Source organism: Drosophila miranda, assembly GCF_003369915.1.
Source record: "Drosophila miranda strain MSH22 chromosome Y unlocalized genomic scaffold, D.miranda_PacBio2.1 Contig_Y3_pilon, whole genome shotgun sequence".
In the NCBI taxonomy this organism is placed as follows: domain Eukaryota; kingdom Metazoa; phylum Arthropoda; class Insecta; order Diptera; family Drosophilidae; genus Drosophila; species Drosophila miranda.
In genome coordinates this window covers 2,619,320-2,637,706 of record NW_022881625.1, presented here as the reverse complement: position 1 = coordinate 2,637,706, position 18,387 = coordinate 2,619,320, and the positions used below count along the sequence as shown (strand labels likewise).

The 18,387-nt window shown below is 47.7% G+C and overlaps 1 long non-coding RNA gene and 1 pseudogene across 4 annotated transcripts; both read right to left on the bottom strand.

Annotated features, from left to right (window-relative positions):
- Positions 1-10,154: 10,154 nt before the first annotated feature.
- On the bottom strand, positions 10,155-12,588 carry LOC117194631 (annotated as a pseudogene).
- A 988-nt stretch (positions 12,589-13,576) lies between these two features.
- Positions 13,577-14,985, bottom strand: LOC117194632. 4 transcript variants are annotated; one of them, XR_004474859.1, is made up of 4 exons: positions 14,946-14,985; positions 14,669-14,865; positions 14,487-14,606; positions 13,577-14,430 (listed from the first exon to the last, which is right to left on the bottom strand). It is a non-coding gene; the product is annotated as an uncharacterized LOC117194632 (long non-coding RNA). The 4 variants fall into 4 exon arrangements; XR_004474861.1 differs by lacking the exon at positions 14,669-14,865 and having other exon boundaries at positions 14,946-14,960; XR_004474858.1 differs by lacking the exon at positions 14,946-14,985 and having other exon boundaries at positions 14,669-14,888.
- Between the last annotated feature and the right edge of the window lie 3,402 nt (positions 14,986-18,387).

Sequence of the window (18,387 nt, the reverse complement as noted above, 5' to 3'; positions counted from 1 at the left end):
AGTGATATGCATTTGTCATTTAATCCAATGCAGTGGCAGAGATGTGTCCAATTAGTACACAGCGTTCCAGGATATCTGGTTGTCAAGCTGGTACCTCATGTTGCGGGTGTAGGCCTTACTGTCATCCATGGAGTCGTCATCTGTCCACATCTCATCGTCATCATTTTCTTCATCCATTTCAGGATCCGTCTCTGGAATGGCGGCTGGCGTTGGCCCTAACGTTTTTTGTGGTTGGCCCTAACGTTTTTTGTGGTGGCTGTGATCGTGGTGGTTTCTTTGACCGCCTGGCTGCTGGAGCTGGAGCAACCACTGTTGCTGCTGCCATTGTTGGTGGATTTTCCGATGTTTCTGGAACTGCTGGAGTTGCCGTCACTGCCTGGGATTGGATGAGCGAGGTGAGTAGTGACATCATCACTTCCAGCCTCTTTTCCAATCGCGTCATCCTCTGCGTATTCTCCAACAGTGCCTGGCTGCAGGATCCCTCGAAAGATTGGCGTTTCGGCTGCATCTTCTGCCGGGAGCGTGCATTGGCAAGCTGCTGCTGCTGCTGTCGCTGTTGTTGTTGTTCGCGCTGCGGCTGCTGTTGCAGCTGCTGTTGCAGCTGCTGTAGCTGCTGCTGTTGTGGTGCCTGGGAACGGCTCAATGGCTGCTCTGGACGTCGTCGCCCAGTGCGTGGGCCAGAGGCAGCAGGCGTCTGTTTTTTTGTCTGTATTGGCTGCTGCTGCTTCTGCTTCTGCTGATGTTGTTGTTGTCCTCTTCGTCGCCCAGGAGAGGAGACATTGAGTGGCGTCCATGCTGCCTGCTGCTGCTGTCCGCGCCAGGGATTGGCTGGCGTTTGAGCTGGCTGTTGCTGCTGCTGTCGGCGCCCTGGATGTGCTTGTGTTGTTTTTGCTGGTGGCTGCTGCTCTGGCAATGGCTGCAGAAGCGAGTTGCGCTTGCGACGCAACTCCTGCATGGCCACTCGGTGCGACAGAAGGCGGCCCCTTGCTGCCTTGAATGCCGGACATCCCTTGTAGGCGCTGATGTGGGCAATTGGCGCATTTAGGAGCGTCTGCCCTTGGCTTGGCACATGCCGTGGACGCGTGGGCACCCGCACACTTCATACAGACGAATGAACGCCTGCAGTAGGTGCGGGTGTGCCCAAAAGCCTGACATCTGTGGCACTGGGCTGGGTCCACCGGCTTGGCCTGCCTCTCAACGATCACCAACTGGTTGCCCAGCTGGGTTAATTGGAGGACATCGTGGTGGCTTTCATCCGGCTTGGGGGCTATCTCCAACTCGAACTGGTCAAGTGGCTGTCCATCGGATCTCACTTTAATGGCTCTAATAAATTTAACTGAATAGCCCAGTTCGGCCATCTGATTTGTTATTAGTTGGGTGCTTGTGGAGTGGTGGAGATCTCGCACGACGATCCGTAGCCCACGGTCACTCTTGTGCTGGTGTGTGTAGTGGCCAGTCATCGCCTCGTTGCCGCCGCCATCGCCCAGGATTGCCATGATGGCATCCCTGGTAGCCATGTCGCGGGCCTGGATACGGACACCATTGCGGCTGATGAGCTTGGTGTGATAGCTACTGTTGCCCACCCTCGGGTCATTCTGCAGCTTGTCCAGAATGGGCATAATGTCGGTGACAGCTGGCAGAATGATGGGGGGGGGAATAATTGTCGTTGGTTGGTGCTGTCGCTGCAGCATCCGAATTTGTCTGGCATTGGGCATACTCAGGAAGGGCAGCTGGAGCAGCCCAACGCCGCCGCCGGCAGGGGCGGAGGCAGGTGTATTTTGTGTAATTGTCCGCTGATGTTGTTGCTGGTTTGATTGTTGGTGATGGGGATGGTTTTGAATTTGGGGATATGGGATTTGCTTGCCTGTTGGTTACTTTCCCGGAGTCGTCGTTTGGCCGATGCATGATTGGCATCCAAATTGTCGTCGTCATCGTCATCAAACTCAACAACCATAACATCACTGTCATCATCATCCACCTTGGCGCGGACGCTCTTCAGTGGCGAACGGGCCGCTGCAGCAGAGGTGGATGGGATATCATCGGTATTGGCTGTGTTTGCTGCTGCTGATGTTCCTCTGGCGGCGGTGGTGGGGGGGGGTCCGCCTGTTAACATTGCTGTTAACAGGCATCGTCTGGCTGCCGACGTAATCGCAGTTGTCGTTTTTGTGTTTGATGTCGCTGTTTGTGTGCTGATGTATGTCATCATTGTATTTGTGGTTGTGGTTGTGGTATTGGCTGTGTGCATTGCATTTGGAACCGCTGCTGTGGCCGATCGAGCGGGGTTTGTGCCATGGCTGTGCTTCGAGTTCGAACTCGCTCCCGAACGGTCACTCGAACACGAATCTTTTGTTGGCTGCTGTTCGTGCAGAGGCTGCTCGAGTGCCCTCTCGTACTGTCGCTGGTACGAGGTCGTTATCCGCTCTCTCTTTGCGCCACTGCCGCTGCCGACGCCGCCAATGCCTCAAGCCGGCGACTACCGCTGCTGCTGCTGATGGTCTGCTGCTGCTGCTGATGGTCTGCTGCTGCTGCTGCTGCTGCTGCTGGCGTTCCTGGGTATGGGCCGCCTCCACCCAGTCGCCGATCTGGAACTGCTTCTGGCTGGTGAGATTGGGAATGGCCGCCCAGCTGTTGGGGCAGGGCAGGTCGGGGATGGGGCTTGTCGCCGGAGTGGCCGTGATGGTGGTGTCGGCATTTGTGGTCCTCACATACCCGGTAATGGTGGCTGGAGCCGGTCCAGGAATTGGAGGAAGTGCCTCCAACCAGGTGGCGGAGTCGGTGGATTGGCGTCTCAGTATCGCTGCGTTTGCCACGGTGCCGGTGGCTGCGCTGTCGGCGCTGGCTTCGCCGTCGGCGGCGCTGTCGGAGCTGGCAGTGGAAATGGCTGATTTGGGGCGAAAAAGAGAGAGACAAAATATTCGGCACTTGGACGGAGGGATCTTAAACTGGCCGGAATTACCTTGTCCATCAGCCTTGTCATGGTCTGCGAAGCATTAGTGAGACCAAAAGGCATTACCTTATACTGGTAGAGAGGTTTCCCCGCAACCGTGAACGCTGTTTTATCGCGTGAGCTCGGCTCTAAGGGAACTTGCCAATAGGCATCCTTAAGATCCAGGCTCGAAATAAACAACGCCTTAGGAAGACGTCCTAGAATCCCATCAATTTGTGGTAACGGATACGCGTCTTTTTTGGTCACCGCGTTAACTTTCCTACTATCTAAACATAGCCTCACCTTTCCTGGCTTCTGCACCAATACTACTGGTGATGACCACGCACTATCGGATTCCTCTATCACCCCTAAGCTGAGCATCCGATCTATCTCCGCATATAACAATTTCTCTACCGCAGGAGATACAGGGAAGTGTCTCTGCTTCACGGCTTTTGCATCACCTACATCAATTGAATGCGAAAGCAGAGCCGTCTTTCCTAGACCGGAAACGGAAAACGAAGGAAATAAATTGATGGTCGCTTGCAACTGGTCCATTTCCGCTCGGCTGAGGTTCTGCGGTTCATGAACTATCTCTGCCAGCGACATGCTGGGTGGTAATAAATCGAAACTTGACCAAAAATCGATCCCTAAATACAAGTCCTGGCTGAGCGTTGGAATAATGTGCAGCTCAAGGTCCTTCACTGCACCCTTATACTGCACCGGTGTCCGTAGTCGTCCCACTACCTCTTGCCTCCGTCCATCCGCAGTGGAAGCATTTACAACTCCTCTCTTAAAAGGAATTCGGCTTTGGATTACGCGTTCTGCTAACTTTCCGCCAATAACACTCATAGCTGCTCCGGTGTCCAATAGACCAAGGACCGTTTGATCCAACAGGCGAACTTCCGCATATGGACGCTTGTCCTTCTGCTTGTAACGAATGCAATTTATCGCTTTCGCCGCCTGCCGGAACGCTCTCATCCTTCTTGCACTCCTTGTGAGGGACTTATTACTGGGTTGGTCGTTGGTGAAAAGCGAATGGGATCTGGCATGGACTAGTTGTGGCCAGACTAAAGCTTGGTGTATGTCGGATTCTGATTTCTCAGACGGAAGCTGGGCGGTAGTTTTAAGTATCCCTACTGGGATTTCACCTCTGCACTCGACTGCTTGCGCTGAACACTGACCGGCTGGCGAGGCTGGGTGTTCACTTTGCCGTTTTTTTGGCATTTGCTACACGACGGCTTATATTTATTAGGTGCTCCGCACCCAAAGCAAAAATTTTTCCTTTTGCTATCGCAATCGTGGTAGCGATGCCCCTCCTTTCGGCAGTTCCAGCAAATCAGTGCCATGGCTGCCACCTCGTCCTCTTCTTCTACATCCGAGAATTCGGAGGCCTCCTCTAATTGGGCTTCCTCTACCAATTCCGCAACCTGTTTCCGGAAAGGAATCAATTTCTGGTACCCATGACTCCGCCCAATGTCGTCGAGAAAACCCTCCCTTCTACGACAGACTTCTCTCAAACGTTCTACGGAGTCGATTTGGGCATTCAGGAGCTCATGTCTAATTTCAGGTCGCAAATTGCGCCGTAAAGTTTCCACAATCGCTTTCTCTGACATGGGAGTTTCAAATCATCCATCAGCTGTACCAGGGCGTCGTGGAAGGAATCGAAATTTTCTTTTTCTTTTTGCTTCCTGTCCCTTATCGTTTCTCTGATATCCACATCGGTTCGAGAATCCCTAAACTGCTTTCTTAGGGCTTGGCATAACCGGTCCCATCTCATCGATCCGGAAGTCTTGTGGTAACGCCAATAAAAATCTCTGGCCTTTCCGTCAAAAAGCAGACTGGCGTTACTGCACAGAACTGGAAAATTTCCCTCGAGAGTCTGATGCGTCAAAGCCTCTACCCTATAGAGAAAATTATCAATGCCCGATCCTTCTTGGGTCCCATTGAAACGTAATTTCCAACTATTGAGGATATGGGCGACTTTGTCCGGTCGCTGACTCAGATCTGAGACTGCACTGCTTGGACGGTCGTAGCTCGGAAACTGTGCCGAATACTGACTATTCAGTCCCTGTCGGAATGTTTCCTCCACTTCTCTGTCCCTATTTTGTTGGACGGGTTATCCGCTTCCCCACGTCTATTCCCTTGAGGAATGCTATTGCCAGTCTCTTGGAAATGTGCTGCTATGCTGGACTGAATGATTTGAGCCATTTTGTCCGTGAGCTGGGCTACCACCTCGCTTTGCATCGTGCTGATGGCCTGTGTAACCATGCTACTAACTCTTTCAGCGGTTATGGCTGCTCGTTTTGCTTGGCCTGGAACCTGGTATTATGAGGAGTACTTCTATCGACGCATAGCGTCTTGCATGTGGGACAGGTAGTATGGGTCTTGACATGTGACTCAATACAAGTTTTGTGAGACTCGTGGCTGCACTTTGTTTTCAATGTAGGAGCCGAAGCCAAAGTTTTCCCACACAACTGGCATTTTGGCGCCGGAGCCGGTTCAGGCTCGTTATCGGGGTTCTCCATTGTACAAAAAAATAAATCAAACTTAATTGCTAACTGTCCTGACAAAAATATATCCCACAAAAACTACACGACAAAACCTAAACACTTACTTATCAAACGCAGACAAAACCAAAGTTAAAAATGTGTTAATAGTAAAACTAAATTAAGTATTCTAGTTAAAAGTCAGATAACTTATGCTAGCAAGCCTAAGATGACCTAAAAATTCAAAAATAATAAGTAATTGTACGTGAACTCAAATTGCAAAGAGAACTGATTCCTCGAGTTATAATTCATAGCTTCCTACGTTGCCAACTTAGGGTCAATGGCCCAGCAACCGCCACAGCTGTTCTCAAGTCTCGCTTCCCTTGTACAGCGAGAGAGCTAGCAAATCAACAGCCCTACCAAATAACACACATGGAATGTAAACCACAAGAATAGAACGCAAAGAATATGATACGATAAAATAAAGTCATAAAAATTTTTGCTAATCCCCATGCGAAACGGACCCTATGCTAATTGAGACCCCAATTCCTAAGCACAAAAGAAAATGAAAAGAATGTGTACGCGCGCAGACGCCTTGCACTTGTCGCTGTCTAATCAAAACCAACAACAACTGCATGCGCGAGCCGTGGCCAGCTGCTGCTTTGATTCGCGCCGCTGTCGTCCAAAAATCTCGGCTCGGCACTCTATACTTGAAATGAGCATTCTGCTTCTGATTTCACTCGTGGCCAACGGAATTCTATAATCAAGATTAATCCGAGTATGTCCAACGCGCTAAAACTCATTAGCAGCAATGGCTAAGCCTTCCGCACAGTCCTTCAGCCGTGGGCAGGGTTCCGTAAGTAAACGAGATTCCCTCTGCAGTCCTATGCGCCCGAAAGACCATGTTTAAGACTCCTGCCTCAGAAAAAGTAGGGTATTATTAAGATCGATGCACTTTTCGAAACGCTCCTCAGACGTGGCCAGAAGACGCTCCAGAAGTCAAAACTTCTACTACCGTTTTCCGAATCGTCTGACGGACCCTCTACTTGGTGTTGAGAAAAGAAGATATTCTTGAGCAATAACCACTTCCAGAGAAACAATGTTGGTCAATGCCGTCTATGCTGAATCGGGAAGTTTTAAAAACAACAAAAAGGATGTCACAGTGTTGATGGTGTCACACCTGAATAGGTGTGGCCCACGTTGGGCGCCAATTTTTAGTTATAATACTATATCTATGATTCATAAATGTAACGTGTCACCTACGCACGACTGTGTATATAAATCCTGCCAGGCTAGCTGTTATTCAGCGAAGGGAAGCACACGCTTTGGGTTTCCGGCCTCTGCTCGTCGGCTATTGGAGTGATGTTCTTGCCCCCCTCCTGCTGGTGGCCTATACGCATTATACCGCGAATGAAGTAGCGTGTCACGACGAAAATGCTTAACCGGGAGACACTGTTTATCCCTGAATAGAATGGTGGATGTGTGCTGGAAAGGTATCTCAACTCCGCCTCTGGTGTTGTCGAGGTCGTGTCGCGCACCCTACCATGGCCATTCCAAACCGTTCGATTTAATGACGGAATGGACCCTTTGTCCGGGGCGTCCTACATGGGGAATTTGCCAGCGAAAGCAAAGCGCTAGATTAATACATTATAAAGTTTATTCACTTACTGGCTAAAACAATAACATTACAATACCATAATATAATCACCCACATTAAAAGAATAGCTAAATGAAATATATGTATAAAAGTCCTACAAATACTTGGCTATGTGCCATACAAATGATATACAAAACACGTCCGAAATGGACAAACTAACTTGCTTGCTGATTCCGTAATGTTACGAAACCAATGCGAGTGGGCTCTTCTCCCTCTCACTCACCGACCGGCCCTAGTTCCCTTGTTTCAAGTTGTAATTTATTAATAACAGAATTTAAGTCCACTCATACCTTTTCTCCAGTTTATGGCTCCATCGGCGAAAGCGCTTTCCTCGATGAATACCTAAAGCTGCTGTGGCGGAAGAACACTTAAATGGGCACAAGGTTGTGGGAAATCATATTTGCAGATCGGCGAGAGTCACGAGAAGCCACTACCGGAATCAAATCTAACTCTCTCCTAATTAACTCCGCACAGAAATCATAATTAATTACACATTTACAAACACGAATACAATTACTCCGTCAATCCGTTGCTTTCTCTTTTTATACCCGATACTCAAAATGAGTATTGGGGTATATTAGATTTGTGGTAAAAGTGGATGTGTGTAACGTTCAGAAGGAATCGTTTCCGACCCCATAAAGTATATATATTCTTGATCAGCATCAATAGCCGAGTCGATTGGGCCCTGTCTGTCTGTCTGTCTGTCCGTCTGTCCGTCTGTCCGTCCGTCTGTCCGTCCCCTTCAGCGCCTAGTGCTCAAAGACTATAAGAGCTAGAGCAACGATGTTTTGGACCCAGACTTCTGTGATGTGTCACTGCTACAAAAATATTTCAAAATTTTGCCCCGCCCACTTCCGCCCGCACAAAGGGCGAAAATCTGTGGCATCCACAATTTCGACGATACGAGAAAACTAAAAACGCAGAATCGTAGAAGATGACTATATCTTCTAGAGTGCAAAATCTGAACCAGATCGTATAATTATTATAGCCAGCATCAAGAAAACAATTTCATTTTTTCTCGCCCTGTCTCTCTCTAACACACACGTAGCATAGGCGGCCTAGCTTAGAGTAAAACATTAGCGCCTAGATCTCAGAGACTATAAAAGCTAGAGCAACCAAATTTGGTATCCACACTCCTAATATATCGGACCGAGACGAGTTTGTTTCAAAATTTCGCCACACCCCCTTCCGCCCCCGCAAAGGACGAAAATCTGGGGATATTCAAAAATCTCAGAGACTATTAAGGCTAGAGTAACCAAATTTGGTATCCGCACTTCTGTTAGATCTTACTATAAAACGTGTATCTCAAAATTTCGCCCCACCCCCTTCCGCCCACACAAAGGACGAAAATCTGTTGCATCCACAATATTGCAGATTCGAGATAACTAAAAACGCAGAATCATAGATAATGACCATATCTATCAGATTGTTGAATCTGGATCAGATCAGATAATTTTTATAGCCAATAGGAACAAATCAATTTGCAGTGGCTACGCAGCGCCCGACGTCACGCTCAGACTGATTTTCTGTCTCTCTCGCACGCACTCCTTGTCGTGTCGTTTAATATTAGCGGCGTCTGCCGGAGGAGAGCCATACTGACTTAGTATCGGGTATAACTGTAGAGTTGCGGTGTCCGCAGCAACTCACAACGTTCCCCCTCGTTTTATATTCTCTTTCTCCCGACTGTTATCTATGTTTCCTTTCCACCTCCTGGGCGAAAGGACACAGCACAAATTCTGCAGGTGAAAGGTACGCGAAAGCAAAGAAAAGGCCAAACGGCCAATCTCCGACGGTGCTAGATCGACACTTTCTCTCCGCCGATCTGCTCGCGACCAAGGGACGGGCCCTCCTTATCTGCCGCGTCGCGCTTGACTACTAAAGTGCCGACGCCAACGCCTCGGGAAGCTAGCCGCTTGGGGGGACCGAGCGCTCCCCAAATGTCTTCTCCCTCTGCTTCCACGCTCGCTTCTCCGATGGCTGAGCGCTTTCCAGACAATCCCAAAGGTTTAAACGCCACTTTGTTAGGCTTGCGGCTGCTGTTGTTTGCTGGCTGGCTTCCTTGGACGATCGAATCCGCACTGATTAACTCGATTTACTAAGCGCCAAGACTACAAATGGGACAACTCTTTATTCTCCTTTAGCCCTTCTCTTCTCTTCCCGCAGCACTTACCCCAACCGGACTCAGCGCTATACGGCTTCTGACGACTGAATAGCCCACTCGCCTTCAACCAAGAATTTCGCAGTCGAATCTTGGATTTAGATATTTAGATTCCCTAGAGTTTTTCTCTTCACTAAATTCTTGGTTTTTCCTTTTCGTCGGACCGATACGCAACCGACTCAATGGACTTTCACGAGGGAATAGCCGATAGGGACGCCAACGTTCTGGCGGTAAATCGTCTAACAGGTCCCTGGATGCATTTTCAACAGAGATAGCCTGACGTTTTGACCTGTTACCGTCTTTTTGGTTTTCCCTTGACCTGTCGTTCGCCTGCCACTCTGAGCACTAGATGGCGCCACAAAAACTCAGCATTCCCTGCTACAAGCGCTACACCCCGTATATGTTGTGCCGCAATCTGCTGCTGGCGGCGATTGCGTCCTCCACTGCTGCGGTAGCCAAACTCCCTATCATCCTAGCCGCCGCCGACGCCCCGCCCCATGATGCGCAGCTCCGGATCGGAATGGGCATGCCCCATGGAGGGACCGAACCCGGAGTCATTGCCCGATCGCTGTGTCATCTTCATGGATCGCCGGAACGAGGGTGGCGGCTGGGAGCGGGCATACCGCTGTCCCCTCACCGACCGCTACCTGGAGCGGGCATTCCTCGGCCGCTTGGCCGTCCGCGTGCACACATAGCAGCAGATGCGCCAGTAGAGAAAACTATGAAAGAGAGAAGTGGTGTGGAGTGGAGTCATTAGCGGCGGAGTCACGCAGCTGTTTAAATGTCAGCGCGCAGAGGCTCACCGGAATGACGTAGCCATCACATCCCCAATGTTGGACAGGCAGATGAGCATCAGCGGGATGCCGACGATGGCATAGAAATCGTTGTCACCTTGCCCCAGTCGGATTTTAAGGTCTTTTAAGGCTTTATTTAGCTGTCACAAAGTTGAAAAGAGTAAACGTGTACATTTCCAAGTGCTGGAAACAAAAGTTTCACAACATATTTTGGGTGGCATCATTTTTACGCGCTAAAAAGTGAATTTTGAGTTTTGTGCTGTAAAATGGACACATCGAACAACGTACGCCTGCAACTTCAGCAGCAGCAGGCACGCAAATCGAATCAAAACATTCAGGTCTATGTGCGCGTTAGGTGAGTGCCCCATCTACGGGTAGTAGATCGCCCAATAAGTACGATTTCCATCCCTGCAGGCCGCTGAATGCACGCAAGCGATGCATACGCTCCGCAGAGGTTGTGGATGTGCTCAATCCACGCGAGATCCTCACACGCCACACCCTCGACTCGAAGTTGACGAAGAAGTTTACGTTTGATCGGAGCTTCGGCCCCGAGTCCAAGCAATGCGATGTCTATGCGGTGGTGGTGTCGCCCCTGATCGAAGAGGTGCTAAGCGGCTACAATTGCACGGTGTTCGCGTACGGACAGACGGGTACTGAACAGAACAGAACAGAAATAAGGTTAAAACTGGCACAGGGAGAGCTTTTGGTCGTGGCTCACCCAATTCCTGGCTCAGATGCTGCTTGGAGATTGCTGCTCCAGATTGTCCTGCATGCGATACTTGAACTGATCGCAGGCACTGCGTATCTTTTCATCGGTGTCCCTTCGCCGTTCGATGGTGCCATGAAGCTGCTCCGTTTCATTGGTGGCCAAATCTGCCACGGTCAGGATTTTGTGCGCCTGCGTCGTGAGCGTCTCCTCCGTTTTCATGTGCGAGGCCACCAGCTTCTCCTTGTAGTAGACTCCCCTTGGTGTCGGTTAGGTGCTGCTCCGTTTTCTTCAGCTCCTGGGTCTTCTCCACGAGACTCAGGCTCACCTCGTTGAAGGTCTTCTCCTTCGACTGCAGCTCATCTTTGAGGGCCTTCAGCAGCAACATCTTCTCGTTGAGCTCTCGATTCTGCGAGTCCATTTTCATGGTCATCTCCCCGTAGGTCTCCTCCGCCAGATAGATGCCATTCTTGTCTCGCGCTGCGAGGAGATCTCGCTTCAGTTTGTCAATCTCCTCGGTGTACTCCTTGAGGACCGTTTTCTTGGTTAGCTTCTGATTGACTTCTGGCTTATTCTGAATATTCTTCGCCCGATGCGCGTACTCCAGCGTGCTGAGTGTCTCGTCAATGTCCTTGTGCCCTGGCGAGATGGTGGCATTGATCGAGGTCTTTGTCCGGCCGCCCAGCGACTCCTGCAGCAGGCGCGTCAGCTTCGATTCGCGGTACGGGACATGGGGGGCCCGATCCACCAGAGCGGTAATCACACGGCCCAGCGTCAGGAGGCTCTGGTTGATTTTGACCGTCTCGCGCACGCGTATCCCCTTCTCGTTGCCCGCCTTGGAGACGTTCTCGCTGCCCGCCAGATCCACCAGATTGAGTTTTCCGATCTTCAGCATATCCTCGCCATCGATGCCGTTCTCACGAATGTGCACCACTATGGAGAAGACGGTGTGGCTGCGCGAGGACTGCGCGTTCATCAGGGTGGTCGCGGTCTTGCGTCGCTCCTTGCCCTTCTCCAGGAGCTTGTAGACATCGTCCTTGCTCTGGACAGTGATCACCTCGAGGCCCTGGATGATCACCGAACCCTTCTTTGTGCTATCGTCGAAGATGCGTATCTTTGTGGAGTCATCGGTGGAGAGGAGGTCGCACAGCTCCTCGTTGTACAGCTCCAGGTAGGAGATGCGCATCGTAAACTCAACTTCCATCATGCGGAGTTCGTCGAAAAGGTGACTCAAGGCACGCGGTATGATGCCCACATCAGAGTCCTACAAAAGGGCCAAAGACAAAAGACAGGTAGAGCAGCAATTAACGTTTGAACCGCCTCCCTCGTCCGATTCTAGGAATTAGAAAACTGGTTCCCCTCTACTCACATCTTCCCAAGAGGACTTCAACTCCGCGGTCTCATTCCCCACCATCGTGTGCGTCTTGCCAGTACCCGTCTGTCCGTACGCGAACACCGTGCAATTGTAGCCGCTTAGCACCTCTTCGATCAGGGGCGACACCACCACCGCATAGACATCGCATTGCTTGGACTCGAGGCCGAAGCTCCGATCAAACGTAAACTTCTTCGTCAACTTCGAGTCGAGGGTGTGGCGTGTGAGGATCTCGCGTGGATTGAGCACATCCACAACCTCTGCATACAACCGTATGCATCGCTCGCGTGCATTCAGCGGCCTGCAGGGATGGAAATCGTACTTATTGGGCGATCTACTACCCGTAGATGGGGCACTCACCTAACGCGCACATAGACCTGAATGTTTTGATTCGATTTGCGTGCCTGCTGCTGCTGAAGTTGCAGGCGTACGTTGTTCGATGTGTCCATTTTACAGCACAAAACTCAAAATGCACTTTTTAGCGCGTAAAAATGATGCCACCTAAAATATGGTGTGAAACTTTTGTTTCCAGCACTTGGAAATGTACACGATTACTCTTTTCAACTTTGTGACAGCTAAATAAAGCCTTAAAAGACCTTAAAATCCGACTGGGGCAAGGTGACAACGATTTCTATGCCATCGTCGGCATCCCGCTGCTGCTCATCTGCCTGTCCAACATTGGGGATGTGATTTTTTGATTTGTAAACTTGCTCAGGGCACTTAGTGTGACCCTGAAGCGTACTTTATTAATGTTCTTATTACTAGGTGCAACATATAACATTATTTATGGAAACATTACAATTTTTTTAACATTTAGGTATTTTTTTTTTATTTTACGGTAACATTGATAATAACAGACAGAAAAATACTAGACAGTTATCGATTATTGCTCTTGTAAACAAAAGTTAAGTTAAGTCTAAGTCTAAGCTATGTCTTTTTCTGACTTAGGCATAAAAATTTTGTGACGCCGCTCCTGGAACCCTCATCCAGTGCGAAACGGAGGCTTGGACGACAGGGAGACCTCCAAGCATCGGCAACGCAAGCGCGGCATCGTCTCGTCCCTCCCTTCCTGGCCGAATCCAGCCGATGCCACTCTAAGACGAACGGCGACGCATATGCTTCTTTCTGTGAATGATATGAAACTCCTGGCTGATTTTAATATTATTTTATTTTCAGGTTTATGTTTTGTAGGTTTGGCGATCAAGCGTCAGGAATCCAGTTAGGTAATTTGTGTTGTTATATTTATTGGATTTTTAACCTTTGTTTTGACTGATTTTAATTATTTTCTATTTACAGGTTCGATTGGTCCATTGGGAGGTTTGCGTTGAGTTTGGTAAGTAAGTCTATCAGGCAGGCTCCGTTTTTCATTTACTTTTGCGGATTACGTTTTCAGCCAAAACGTTTCGTTTTCGTTTTAAGGTGCTCCAGTTTTCACATATTTTTTTTATTGATATGTTTCTTTTTTCATCGTTTCTGGCAAACAAAAACAGCTGACCTGGCTGCTTTGTAAAAATACAGCGTGATTAAAATGCCTTTTATTTTTTCAATTGCTTGTTTTGAAGCAAAACGATTGCAGAAATTACGTGATCTAAGAAGATCTAGACATCTTAGATGCAACACTTGTGTATTTAACATGTCTGACGAACTGTGAGTAACAGCATGCGTATTGAAAATTAAATTGCTAATGGTTAAGCTTTCAGATTTGTGAAGTCATTTCGGATCGACAAAAAAACTTTCAAAATGATTTTGGAGAAAGTTCAACCCCATTAAGGTGTTACCAGGAAGTTATCTCCCTCTACGCAATTGGCTTCAGTAATGTGATATCTCGCCACTGGCTGCTACCAGTGGGCAGTTGCCAAAGACCACCATATAAACATTGGACGCAGTACATTTGGAAAGATTCTTCACAAACTTATTCCGTTGATGGACAATCATATGAATATTTCTATCGGAACTTTAAATTGCCTCGAATTGGTGCCTGTGTGGATGGAACTCACATCAGAATACTAAAGCCTGTACAAAACCACTCCGTGTTCTATAATAGGAAATGATTTTATAGCATGAATGCCATGGTGGTGTGTAACTACAACATGGAGATAATTGCTATTGATGCCACGCACCCTGGTTCGTGCCATGACTCCATCATTTGGAATCACTCCCCTGCTAGGGAATATTGCCACATATATATTGCTAGTGGCCACATAGCTTGGCCACTTCCTCCTCCAATTCCCCAAGCGATTGCTGAGCGAAGGGCCCTCCACCTGTAGCTCGAGTTTCTGATTTGTTTTTCGCCATCTTCTTGCGGATGTTTGTTTTCCAATCTGCCCAAACCTGAAATTGTAGAATTGAATATAGTAGTGTGCTACCTTTTGTTGTGCAACACATACCTTTTTCCAACCCAATGCGTCCTTGATTGGCAGCCCAACAGCATTGAGAGCGCCGCAAAGCTCTGTCCGGGTTGTCTTTCATAAAACCCACCAGGATTTCATCTTGATTTATGCTTTCCCCTGGATATAAAGAACAAAGCGGTAATTTTGAAATAAAAAATTAATTTGCTGCACTTATGTACATTTTGAAGTCCGAACTAAATTGGGCGGGAAACAGCTGTGCTCACCCAGATGTTCTGTTAAGCGCATGTTACAAGCACAGTCTGAGCTGTTACATGCACATTTGTGCTGTTATACGCAAAAATTTATTACTTGCCAACGTTCCGATAACCAAATCGGAATGCGTCAGCTGCTTACACCAAAACGAAATTTGTTGTTGCTGTGGCCAATTTTGTCCGAACCAAATTTGAGGTTGGTTTAAAATAAAATTATTTATAAAGAAAGCACAAGTTAAATTACCCTGATATAGGTATCAAGTTTATGTTAATGCATCAATAAGTCATCTATTTTTTTCCTTTTGCAATTAAGGTTCGTTTTGTTGTATAAAAAGCCGTTTACTTTTCATTTCGTCAACGAAAATGTTTTCGTTTTGAAAACGAAGAAATCTTGCGGAATGGGAAAAAGAGAGCCCCAATTTATGTGATTTCAAAAGTAAATCGGAAAACTTTTGTGAAAGTGAAAAACGGAGCCTGGCTGTATATGTGCTTTTCCTTTGGTTAATTTTAGCTGCATTTTATTTGAAGGCTTAATTAATTTATTTAGAGGTTTGTGTTGAATTTGGTAAGTCAGTTTATTTCTGTTTTGGCTGTTTTTGATTGTATTTTATTTGCAGGTTTTGATTGGTTTGTTTGGAAGGTAGCGTAGTAAGTGAATTAATTTGTGTTTTGACTGATTATTGAATGTATTCTATTTGCAGGTTCAATTGGTTTATTTGGAGGTTTGCGTTGTGTTTGGTAAGCGAGTCTATTTCTGTTTTGGCTGATTTTGATTGTATTCCATTTGCAGGTTTTGGTTGGTTTGTTTGGAAGCTAGCGTGGTAAGTAAATTAATTTGTGTTTTGACTGATTTTAATTGTATTTTATTTGCAGGTTCAATTGGTTTATTTGGAGGTTTGCGTTGTGTTTGGTAAGCGAGTCTATTTCTGTTTTGGCTGATTTTGATTGTATTCCATTTGCAGGTTTTGATTGGTTTGTTTGGAAGCTAGCGTGGTAAGTAAATTAATTTGTGTTTTGACTGATTTTAATTGTATTTTATTTGCAGGTTCAATTGGTTTATTTGGAGGTGTGCGTTGAATTTGGTGAGCGAGTTTATTTCTGTTTTGGCTAATTTTGATTGTATTTTATTTGCAGGTTTTGATTGGTTTGCTTGGAGGTGATTTGGTAAGCGGTTTAAGTTATGTTTTGGCTGCTTTTAATAAGTTTTATTTGTAGGCTTATATTTTCTGGATTTGGTGATAATGTGTCCATTTTTGCTGTGCCATTGGACCAAGTCTTAACCATTCGGCTGGAAGACGCCTTCCTCTTCATCCCCTCTGTGGTCTGGCACTATAATTCTTTGTATACCCAATGGTTGGCCCCTGATTCTTTTAAGTATTGTTTCCCTAGTGTATTTCCCCTTAGCATACATTTTTCTGTACACGTTTATTTGTAGTTCGCAGAATCTGTACGGGTTTTAGCCTTTTCCAGTCTTTCCTGTTCTTCATTTTCTAACCTCAGCAGAGTAGGAAGTCCTTTCCTCAGGATGGGTACATACTTCTCTACTATAACTTTGCGCTCAGCTTCGTAATAGTATCGAGTCGGATCCAGATCTGGATTTGGTTGTTCCTGACGTTGTCCATTACTACGCGGGAGGATAAACTTCCGGAGTTGATTGTCATATCTGTGGCGGCTAGATTTCAATCTATTAGGGACATGGGGGTTGGTCAGCAGTCTGGCCACTTCGGAGTTTGAGTGATCCACGAGTGAGTTAGTCGCTAGCTTTCTCGTAAACCTCCTGTCGTTTCTTGTGTATCTTGTGGCCCTAACTGCCCTCCTCACTAGTATTCTCTTTTTTGGTTTGTGATGTGCACGGGAACAAAAGTTTGTCAAGGATAGTAATGGGTGTGGTGGAGGAAGGGCGGCACGGCACGGCACGGCACACAACAGACACCACAAAAGAACAGGGCAACACAGAAAAACGTCAATGGCGACACGGCAAAGAACAACGAAAATGCGACACGAAACGGCACGAAACGGTTATAGCACGTCCGACGATCGCGACCTCTCGAGCGGGTGGACGAGATGAGAGTGGCGGACGAGGTTCATGGTGGAACTCTCACATGTCCACCAACTCTCACACTCTCCCCCCACTCGGGAGACTCGGTCGCCGATCGTCATTTACCGGTGCTCTCACCCCCGGTTCCACTTTCACTCACCCCAATACTGAGTGAGATGAAAGTAGTCCGAGGGCAGCAGCACCGATAAGTAGGCAATGGAGAATTGGAATGGCCGTTTGTTATAGTGGCTGTCTGTGTTGTCGTTGCTTAATGGCTAGTGTCTTATGTTCTTTGGCTCTGTGTATTTGCTGCTCTGTTGTTGGGGGATGGGATGGAAAGGGAAGGGGGAAATTTGCCTGCTCCCGTATAACCACCCGGATACTTTCAACTTCCGGATGTTACGATCCGGGCGCGTGACGCTCCGAAGAGTCGATGGCTTTGTTGGGGCATTTGGCAGAGTGGCGTAGATTGGCAGTGTTCATTTTGTTCCTGCTCAACCGCATTTGGTCTTTTGTTGCTTTGAAGTGGGTAGGGAAATGGCTGGGCGTAATTGCCGAATTTGCGACCGATAGCACACTGGCATTGAGAAATGCATTTTAAATTTGAATTGGCTTTTTGGTGTGCTATCGGTCAGAGTCTGGTATTTGCGTGGTATTTTTGGTAATACCACGTGTCAAGGGGAATTATGGGAATGGCAGATAGGTTGGGAAGAAGAGTAAGTAGGTAATAAAACTAATTAGAAACTACGAAAAATATACAATTAACTACAGAAAAACTACATTAATTTACAAAAATTTATTCCTAATATCACAGGCTAGCAACTAAAACTATGGACAAACTATCTACGGACATGCAAAAACTACAGAAACAACAGGATTGACATCTACAACAAATACATTGATGCAGACAAGGTAAAATAAACGATAATTGACATACATTTACAACATATAAACATATTAATTATATTTATTTTATTTCTAACAGGAGGACAAACAACAACGGAGCACCGGCGGGCATAACAAACGCAATGCGAACATTACGCTGTATACCGGCCGGCTCTGTTGTCCCCCTGTGTGCTGTTTATTGGCTGGCTGGATGTGTGTATTGGCGTGCATCGTGGGCAAAGGTGTTCATTGACGAGCGGCTCTGGTCCGGCCGCCCACGTTGCATCTGTCAGGTGGAGATGGCGCCTCCAATCGAGTGGCACTGGTCCGGCCACCCGAGATGCGATCGTGGAATGGAGTGGCATTGACATCGGTGTGTGATGCCAACGAATCATGATATTGGCCGCATCCAAGTGGCGAACTGGTCCGGCCACCAGGATGCGTTGTCGATTTTGTTGTTGTTGGCCGCATCCGAGTGGCTGCTGGTCCGGCCACCCAGGATGCGTTGTCAGTTGGATTGGCCTGGCCTCCTCGGCCACGTTCGTCGTCGGACTGTAATGGCGTTTTGAGTGGCTGCTGGTCCGGCCACCCAGATGAGGAGGTGTTTGTTTTGGCTTTGATTTTAATTTATGTTTATTTGCAGGTACTGTCGGCGTTTGGATGTTATTTGTGGCGACCCTTGTCTGGTTGGTGTTGGAGTAAAACAGCAGGTGAGTATTTTGTGTATTGGCTGTCTGCTTCTCCCTCCTGTTTCTTCTTCTTT